A 10,499-nucleotide genomic window follows, 5' to 3' on the forward strand; every position below is an offset into this window, starting at 1 on the left:
TTTGTATTTTTAGTAGAGACGGGGTTTCACCATGTTGACCAGGATGGTCTCGATCTCTTGACCTTGTGATCCACCCGTCTCGGCCTCCCAAAGTGCTGGGATTACAAGCATGAGCCACCGTGCCCGGCCTCATTTTGCCAATCTTATTTCATCTAGTCTCCAGTCATTATTTCTTTTCATCTGGTTGGAAGATTTTAAAGAAAATTTCACAGCAACTACTTTGGTATGCATCGATAACTGATAAAAACTAAGGATATTTACAAAAGCATAACCACTATGCCATCATCACATCCAACAAAATTAACGATAATTCCTTAATTGCAAGTTCACATCCAAATTTTCACAATTGTTTTCAAAATATCTTTTTACAGTTGTTTTGTTCAGATTAGGGTCCAAACACGGTCCACTTGCCAGGTGCAGTGGCTTACGCCTGTAATCCCAGCCCTTTGGGAGATGGAGACGGGAAGATCACTTGAGCTTAGGAATTCAACCCTACAGTGAGCTATGATTACACCATTGCACTCCAGCTTGGGTCACAGAGAAAGATACCCTGCTTATAAACAAACAAACAAGGGTCCACCCATGATACTTATTTGATAAGGCCTCTTAATTCTCTCTTATTCTATAATAGTCCATCCTCCCTTTTTATGTCACTGGGTCTCTCCTGCCGCCACCCCTTGGAAACAGGGTCTTGCTCTGTGACTCCAGGCTGTAGTACAGTGGTATGACCAAATCTCACTGCAGCCTGGATCTCCTGGGCTCAAGTGCTCCTCCCACCTCAGCCTCCCAAGTAGCTGGGACCACAGGCATGTACCACTGCACCCAGCTAATTTTAAAAAAAATTTTTGTAGAAATGGGATCTTGCCATATTGCCCAGGATAGTCTTGAACTCCTGGCCTCAAGCAATCCTCAGCCTCCCAAAATGTTAGGATTACAAGCATGAGCCGCTGTGCCTGGCACCTTGTGAAATTGTTTAACTTGTGCTTTGTCTCCTTTATTTCCTATGAACGAATACGTAGACCTAGAGATTTGATTAGAGTCAGTGTAAATTTTTAGACAAGGATAACTGACAGTGCTATGTACTTCCTACCGCATCACATTATGAGGTACATTAAGTCTGCATATCTTGTTTAGATTGATGCTAATATTGACCAGTGGTTCAGGTGATGCCAGCCTATCCCCCCATTACAAAGATCTTTTTCAACTTTTTACCTAGTAATCCTTGCCTAGATCTATGATTTCATTAAGGAATTGCAAAATGGTTGATTTTTCTAATGTTAACATTTCCTCTGCATGTATTGCTTGTAATTCTTCTGTAAATAGGAACTTTTCCTCATCAGTTATTTGCTTACTCTGAGTCACAATGTATACAGAAAAGGCAGGGTAAATGTTTCATTTTTTTCTCTATATTAGTTTTGTGAGTAACAAATTGATTCCTTAGCAACATTCAATAGTGATCGACAAAGGTATGTTATTGTTAGCATCACTGTGAATGTGCTTCAATCCAATGCAGTCACTACTTTTGTTTAATAAACAATTTTAGAATAGGTTTAGATTTACATAAAAGTTGCAAAGATGATAGAGAGTTTCTAATATGCCCTTCACTCAGTTTCCCCTATTCTTAACATCTTACATTACTAATGATATATTTGTCACAACTAAGACATAGTTGTGACAATTATGTTATTAATAGTTATCATTAATAATTATTGTTATTAACTAAATTCCACTGAGTTAATTTATGTAGTTTTCTTTATATAGAACTTGTACATATTTTGTTAAATTTATATTTAAGTATTTTATTTTTGGAGGTGCTAATGTAAAATTGCACATGAAAAGAAATATGACATCATATGTCATTAAGGAATTGCAAATAAAAACTACTACTCAGCTGTTAGAATGGCCAAAATCCAAAACACTGATAATACCAAATGCTGATGAGGGTGTAGAGCAATAGGAACTCTAATTAATTGAAGGTGGGAATAAAAATGGTACAGCCAGTTTGGAAGACAGTTTTGGTAGTTTCTTACAAAACTAAATATACTCTTACCATACAATCCAGCAATCATGCTCCTTGATAATGTGTTTTAAATTTCAAATTCTATTTGTTCATTGCTGGTATATAGTAAAACAGTTGATTTTTGTATGTTAATCTTGTATCCTGCACCTCTGCTATAATTGTTTATTAGTCCCAGTTCCAGTAGGATTTTTTTGTCAATTATTTCAGTTCTACATAGACAATTACGTTCACTACAATGACACTTTTATTTCTTTCTTCCCAATCCATATGCATTTTATATTCTTTTCTTGCTTTATTGCATTAGTTAGGACTTCCAATAAGTTGGAATGCAGTGCTGAAATGAAACATTCTTGCCTTTGTTGTTATTTTTTTTGTTGTTTTTTGCCTTGTTTCTGATCTTAGCAGAAAGCTCCAAGTTTCTCACTGTGAAGTGTGGTGTTAGTTGTAGGTTTTTATTTTTTTTAAATAGATATTCTTTATCAAGTTGAGGAAATTCTCCTCTATTCCTAGTTTGTCAAGCATTTTTATCATGAATGGGTGTTAGATTTTGATTTTGTCGGCTTTTTTCTGTATCTATTGATAGGATCATATGGTTTCTATTTAGTTTGTTAATATGATGAATTACATTAATTGATTTATAAATGATGGAACAGACTTTCATTCTTGGGATAAATCCCACTTGTTCTTGATATATTATCCTTTTTATATATTGTTGGATTAAATTTGCTAATATTTTGTTAAGAGTGTTTGCATCTATGTTCATGAGAGGTATTTGTCCGTTTTCTTGTAATGTTTTTGTCTGGACTTGGTATTACAGTAATGCTGGCCTCATAAAATAAGTTAGGAATTGTTTCATTTTTTCCACTTTCTGGGTTAGAGGGAGTGGGTATCATTTTTTCCCCAAATGTGTGGTAGAATTATCTTAATTATCAAAAGTACGGGCATAGAGTTGTTTCCTAAACTGGAACTTAGGTTATTGATTTTAGATCTTTCTTCATTTCTAATATATGCATTTAATGCCATAATTTTTCTCCCTTAGCACTGCTTTTACCCCATTCCACAAATTTTGAGATGTATTTTAATTTTCATTTACTTCGAAATGTGATTTAATTTCTAGACTTATTCTTTGACCTGTGAGTTATTTAGAACTGTATTGTTTAATTTCCAAATATCTGGGAACTTTTCAGCTATCTTTCTGTTACTGATTTTTAGCTTAATTTCTTTTTGGTCTGAGAATGCATTTTGTATGTTTTCTATTCTTTTAAATGTGTTGAGTGTATTTTGCATCCAAAATGTGATATCTTTTTTTTTTTTCCCCGATGGAGCTTCGCTCTTGGTATTGCCAAAGCTGTAATACAATGGCACAATCTTGGCTCACCGCAAATTCCACCTCCCGGGTTCAAACAATTCTCCTGCTTCAGCCTCCCAAGTAGCTGGGATTACAGGCAGGGGCCACCATGCCCAGCTAATTTTGTTTTTTTTAGTAGAGACAGGGTTTCACCATGTTGGGCAGGCAGGTCTCGAACTTCCATAATGTCAGATAATTGGAATTCTCCTTCACTTTTGGAGGATATTTTCTCTGGATGTAGAATTCTAGGTTGGCAGTTATTTTCTTTCAACACTTTAAATAATTCAATTCACCATTTTCTTGTTTACATGGTTTCTTTTTCCCCCTTGTTTTCTTTCTTTCTGTTTTTTTATTTCAGTAGGTTTTTGGGGAACAGGTGGTATTTTCTTTACATGGTTTCTAATGTAATTCTTATTTTGTTCCGCTGTAGGTAAGGTGTTTTTTTATTTTCTCTACTGCCTTAAGATTTTCTCGTCTTTAGTTTTCTACTATTTGAATATGATATGCCTTGTATGTGGCTTTTTGGTATTCATCATCCTTGGTGGTCTCTGAGCTTCCTAGACCCATTGTATTACTTAGGGTTTTCTAGAAAAACAGAACCAATAAAAAAATATTTATATATGGAAAAGGATTTAATATAAGGAATTAGCTCATGTGATTATGGAGGCTGACAAATCCCAACATCCACAGGATCAGTAGGCAAGGTAGAGACCTGGGAGAGCCAATGGTTTAGTTCCAGCATGAGTCCGAAGGCCTGAGAACCAGAAGAACCAATAAATTACTTCTAGACTGAAGGCCAGCAGGCTTGAGAGACCCAGGAAGAGCCAGTGTTTCTCTTTGAATCCAAAGGCAGGAAAAAGCCAATACCCCAATATAAAGGCATTCAGGCAGGCAGAGAAATTCTCTTTTACTTGAGTGAGGGCCAGGGTTTTTGTTTCATTCAGACTTTAAACTGATCAGATGTTGCATTAGGAAGGGCAGTCCACTTTACTCAGTCTATTTATTTAAAGGTTCATTTCATCCCCCCTGAAAAAAGCCCTCCCAAGAACACCAGAATCATATTTGACCAAATATCTGGGCATCCCATGGCCCAGTCAAGTTGACACATAAAATTAACTGTCACACCCATGGAGTACATGATGGGCCAATGTCTCTGGGGTATGGCCTTTCATAAGTGTTCCTGTCTCTTTCAGGTGTTGAGCTTCCCCTCACTCCTTGTAGTTCCTTCCCTGGCCGATACATTGCACATCTATGTCTTTGAAGCCCTCTACCCAGTAGTTTGAGACTTTTCTTTCTTTATCTTTCTCTGTCTCTTTCTTTTTCCAGGAGAAGGTCCTGGGCAGTTTACTCAATGGGTCTCTCTTCACCTCCCCCTGTCAGTTCACAGTGTGGAGTGAAGAGAAAGGGGATGAACTTTTTCTGAATTTACCCCAATGTTTCCTGTAAGAGTTTGATGGGGTTCCTGGAGAAAAACCTTGCAAAATGTGGGAAATCCCTGCGACCGTGACCTGCAGAAACTTCTTAATCTTGTGCTAGCTTAATCTGGACCCCCAGCAATTCACCAAAATTTCTGGTTTTAATGTTTTTTCCTGCTTATGGTAACTTGCTTATGGTTTCTGCTCCAGGCAAACAAATCTCAGGTCCTTTATCTCCCTGGGAGCACTAATCTCTTTAGATTTCAAACTGGTGGTTTGCCCTAAGACCTGAGTTCTCTGATTGGTCCAAGAAAAGACTTTGGTCTTGTTTTTCAGCTTTTTAATTTTTATTATTTTTTATTAAGGTAAAATGCACATAACAAAATTCACCATTTTAACCATTTTAAAGTGTACAATATAGTGGCTTTTAGTATATGGAAAATATTGTGCAACTATCACCTTTATCTTGTTCCAGAATATTTTTGCAAGAAAAGGAAACACCATACTCATTAAATACTCACTATCCATCTTCCTCTTCCACCAGCCAGTGGTAATCTGTAATATTCTCTCATTGAATTAGCCTAATATGGACACTTCACATAAATGGAATCATACAACATATGACTTTTCGTACCTGACTTCTTTCACATAGCATGTTTTCAAGGCCCATCCATGTTGTAGCATGTATCAGTACTTCATTCTTTGTTATGGCTGAATAATATTACATTGTATGGATATAATATAACATTGCATTTATTCATCAGTTAATGGACATAAGGGTTGTTTCACTATTTTGGCTACTATTGAAGCAGTGCCCTTGTCTGGGCTAAATACTCGAAGTTTGTCATCTCACATCAAGGAAATCCAGTACACAGACACACAAGAAGTGGGTTTAGGAGCAGCAGTTTAATAAGCAAAAGAAAGAGAAAGGAGAATAGCTCCCTTCTGTGAGACAGACAGGCATCCCAGTGGGATATCCCAGTGGGACTTCTGGGCGGAGTTACAGGATTTTATAGACAGGCTTGAGGAGGCGGTGTCTGATTTACATAGGGCCCAAAGATTGGTAGGACCAGGTGTGACATTTACATAGCACGTCAAGAAGCTGCCCATTCCACTCTAATCTTTTTATTGTTCAAATGGGTTTTCTACTTGTCCAGCGCCATGTTGTCTGCTCCCTACTACACACATGGTTGGCAAGGAGAAGGGAAGATGGAGCCACCATGTTGAGCATGCCTAGCCCCCAGGTAGCCATTTCCTATTGGAACAGCTGCCAGCATTCACCCGTGAAAACTTCCAACTTGCTTGTCTATGTCTACAGCTCGATTTTACAGGCTGCTTTTTGTTAGAAAAGAAATGATTTGGGGGCTGCTTTTTATTAAAAGGGAAACTTTACTGAGAACTTCCTTACCCTCACTATGTGCCTAAATAATTTTTCTTTAACTCCTATATCACTATGAATAATGTTACTATGAACATTTATGTACAAGGTCTTGTGTGAATATATCATTTCATTTTTCTTGGGTACGTACTTAGAAGTGGAATTGCAGGGTCATATGTCAACTCTATATTTAGCTTTTGAGGAACTGCCAGACTGTTTTCCAAAGCAGCCATATTACTTTACATTCTCACCAGCAATGTAGGAGGGTTTCAATTTCTCCACATCCTCTGCTAACACTTTCTAATTTTATGACTTTTTAAAAATTATAAAAATCCTAGCTTGTGTGAAATGGTATCTCATTGTGATTTTGATTTGCATTTCCCTAATGCCTAATGATGTTGAGCATCTTTTCATGTGCTTTTTGGCCATTTGCATTTGTTTATTTATTTATTTTGAGATGGAGTCTCGCTCTGTTACCCAGGCTGGAGTGCAATGGCGCGATCTCGGCTCACCGCAACCTCCGCCTCCTGGGTTCAGGCAATTCTCCTGCCTCAGCCTCCTGAGTAGCTGGGATTACAGGCACGCGCCACCATGCCCAGCTAATTTTTTGTAGTTTTAGTAGAGACGGGGTTTCACCATGTTGACCAGGATGGTCTTGATCTCTTGACCTTGTGATCCACCCGCCTCGGCCTCCCACAGTGCTGGGATTACAGACTTGAGCCACAGCGCCCGGCCCATTTGTGTATCTTCTTAGGTAAATGTCTATTCAAGTCTTTTTTCCATTTTTTAAAACTGAGCTCTTTGTAATTTTGTTGTTTAGTTGTAAGAGTTTTTTAAATATTCTGGATGCTAGAAGCTTATCAGATATATGATTTGCAAAGATTTTTTCTAATCCAGTAGGTTGTCTTTTGGCTTTCTTTGAGGCATTAAAGCTTTTTATTTTGATGAAGTCCAATTTTTACATTTTTTTTCTTTTTTTGCTTATGCTTTTGCTCACCAAGTCCAAGGTCATGAAGATTTACCCCTTCTAAGAGTTCTCTCTTAAGAGTTTTATGGTTTTAGCTTTCACATTTAGATCTTTGATTCATTTTGAGTTAATTTTTCTGTGTGATATGAGAAAGGGTTCCAACTTCATTCTTTTGCATGTGGATGTGTAGTTGTTCTAGTAACATGTGTTAAGTAGACCATTTTTTACTCATTGAACAGTCTTGGCAACCTTGGCAAAAATCAATTGACTATAGCCTTGCTCTACAAAAATGCTAAAGGGGGTCCTTTAGGTTGAACTGCATGTTGCATAACATTGTGAAGGTACTAAATGTAATGGAATTGTACACTTTAAATTGATACTTCTTTGTTGCTATAAATTTCACTTTAGTAAATAAATCATTTGACCATAGATCTATGGGTTTATTTCTGGACTCTCAATTCTATTCCAGTAATCTCCATGTCTACCCTTACTTACACCAGTACCACACTGGTTTTATTACTCTAGCTTTGTAATGTGTAAGTCTTTCGGGTTTTTTCTTTTTTTTGTTTTGAGATGGAGTCTCTCTCTGTTGACCAGGCTAGAGTGCAGTGGTGTGATCTCGGCTGACTGCGACCTCCATCTCCCGTGTTCAAATGATTCTTCTGCTTAGCCTCCCAAGTAGCTGGGATTACAGGCGTGTGCCACACCTGGCAAATTTTTGTATTTTTAGTAGAAATGGGGTTTCACCATGTGGGCCAGGTTAGTCTCAAACTCCTGACCTCAGGTGATCCGCCCATCTTGGCCTCCCAAAATCCTGGGATTACATGCGTAAGCCACCATGCCCGGCCAAATCCTTCAGTTTTATTTTTCTTCTCCAAGACTATTTTGGCTATTTAGAGTCTTTTGAAATTCCATTTAAAATTTACAATCATCTTTTCCATTTCTGCAAAAATGATGGCTAAGATTTTGACAGGGGTTGCATTGAATCTACACATCACTTTGAGTAGTATTGTCACCTTAAAACAATATTAAATCTTCCAATTAATAAACGTGGGATATTTTTCAATTGATTTAGGTCTTCTTTAATTTCTTTCCACAATGTTTTATAATTTGCGTTGTACAAGTCTTGCCCTTCCGTGGTTTAATTTACTCCTATGTATTTATTATTTTTGATGCTATCGGAAATGAAATTGTTTTCTTAATTTTACTTTTACATTGCTCCTAATGCATAGAAACACAACTGAATTTTTGTGCTCATCTTGTAACCTGTAACTATTTAATTTGTTTATTAGTTGTAATTATTTTTGTGGATTCTTTAGGAGTTTCCATATATAAGATCAAGTCATCTGTGAATAATTTTACTTTTTGCTTTTCAAGTTGGATGGGCTTTCTCAATTTCTCTCTCTCTTTTTTGAGACAAGGTCTCACTCTGACACCCAGGCTGGAGTGCAGTGGCAAGATCTCGGCTCACTGTATCCTCTGCCTCCCAGGCTCCAGGGATCCTCCTGCATCAGCCTCTTGAGTAGGTGGTACTAGAGGCACGAGCCACCATGCCCAGCTAGTTTTTGTATTTTTAGTAGAGATGAGGTTTCACCATATTGGCCAGGCTGGTCTGGAACTCCTAACCTCAAGTGATCCGCCTGCCTTGGCCTCCCAAACTGCTGGGATTACAGGCAAGAGCCACCGTGCCTGGCCTGTTCTTAGTATTCTCTGAAGACAGTTTATTTAAAATCTTTTGCTAGTAATTCCACTGCCTGTGCAGTTTCATTCATTTCTTTATTCTTGTATATGTATGGGCCATGCTTTCTTATTTCTTTGCATGCTTCATAATTTTTTTGTTGCAAACTGGATATTTTGAGTATTAAATGTTGGAACTCTGGAACTCGGATTCTTCTCTATGGCAGGATTTTGTTTCTGCTCGTTGTGCATTGTTGCTTGTTTGTTCAGTGACTTTTCTAAACTACTTGTTAAAGTCTGATTTCTTTGCTACATGTGACCATGAAGTCTGTGTTCCATTAGCCTAGTGGTCAGCAAGTGTTTTGATGAAGTTTTCTTCTTAGTTCCAGGAGTCGGGAAAAAAAAAAAAAGAGAGAAGAGAAGATAATGCTCTTCTAGGCCTTGTCGACTGGCTCTTCTTTGGGGGGTAGTCCTTCAATGCTTTGCCAACATATTTGCAACAGTGCCTCAAGCTTCATGTCCTGCTTGTGTGGAGTCTGATGGTTAGCCACCAGTGAAAGCTTAAGGTTCTCTCCAACCTTTACAGAGCATGTGTTCAGCCCTGGGCATGTGCATGGCCTTCTCGTGTTTTTGGTTTAGGTGAGAGCTTTTGAAATCCCTTATTCCCCTAGGTATCTCCTTTCCCAGCCTTCTCCTTCCTATGCTTTTCAGTCTGTCTATTGCTTGTCCCAACTGCCATCTCTTGCCAAGGCTGCTGTGATCAGTACCTTTGACTTGAAATGCTTTTGGCAAATCCTCAAAGTAAGCTGCCCCAGACCTTGGAACATTTCAAGCCAGTTGAAAAAAAAAAGAAGGCAAGCCCTTGGACCCTTCCTTTGGGAGCCACCAAACAGGTCAAAATACACATCCATAATTCTTTGAGAATAGATCTCTGTTGTTTCCCCTAGCAAAAGCTACTTGCACCCAGAATGTAGGCTGCCATTTCATAGCTGCCACTGATCTGGTGAGTAAGGGATAGCAGACAGGCAATTTGAAATGACAAAGTTTTCAGTTATTACAACGTAGCAGCTTCTTTCCTTATTAAGCTTTCCCGTCATTGGTGTAAATTGTTGACTAGACTCCAGAGTGTTGTGAAAGTTGCTTCTGACAGTTTGACAGCTTATTAGTTACCTTTATGGAGGACAGAACCCTGGAACTATCTACACTGCCATTTTTAGTGACCTTGGCTTTTAATTTTTTGTAAGGATGACAATGCCACTCTTAACATGCCTGAGTCAAAACCAGGTGTCCCTTCATTATTTTTATGCACAAATTGTCTTATCATTGGCCAGTGGAATCCCCTCCAAGTTGGTTCCTTGTTTTTTTGGCAGAATTCCAGTAATCTTTGATAGCTTCCTTACTTTCTGCTGCAAGATATCCTGGGCTCATCTCATACATTTACTGACCCCAACCTGGATAGCAATTTCTCCAAAGGACTCTGTCTCCTTTCAGTGGGAAATGGTACTGAAAGACCAAAGCCTGGGTGCTAAAGGTATTTTTTGCTCTTGAGTTGTCATTGCTTCTAGGCTTTTCAGTGGAAAGAGCTAGGAAAAACATATATATATATATACACACACACATATATTCATATATATGCGTATATATAGATATATATATTTGTGGGTTTTTTTTGAGACAGTCTTTTTTTTTTTTTT

Source organism: Cebus imitator, unplaced genomic scaffold (genome assembly GCF_001604975.1).
Source record: "Cebus imitator isolate Cc_AM_T3 unplaced genomic scaffold, Cebus_imitator-1.0 Scaffold343, whole genome shotgun sequence".
In the NCBI taxonomy this organism is placed as follows: domain Eukaryota; kingdom Metazoa; phylum Chordata; class Mammalia; order Primates; family Cebidae; genus Cebus; species Cebus imitator.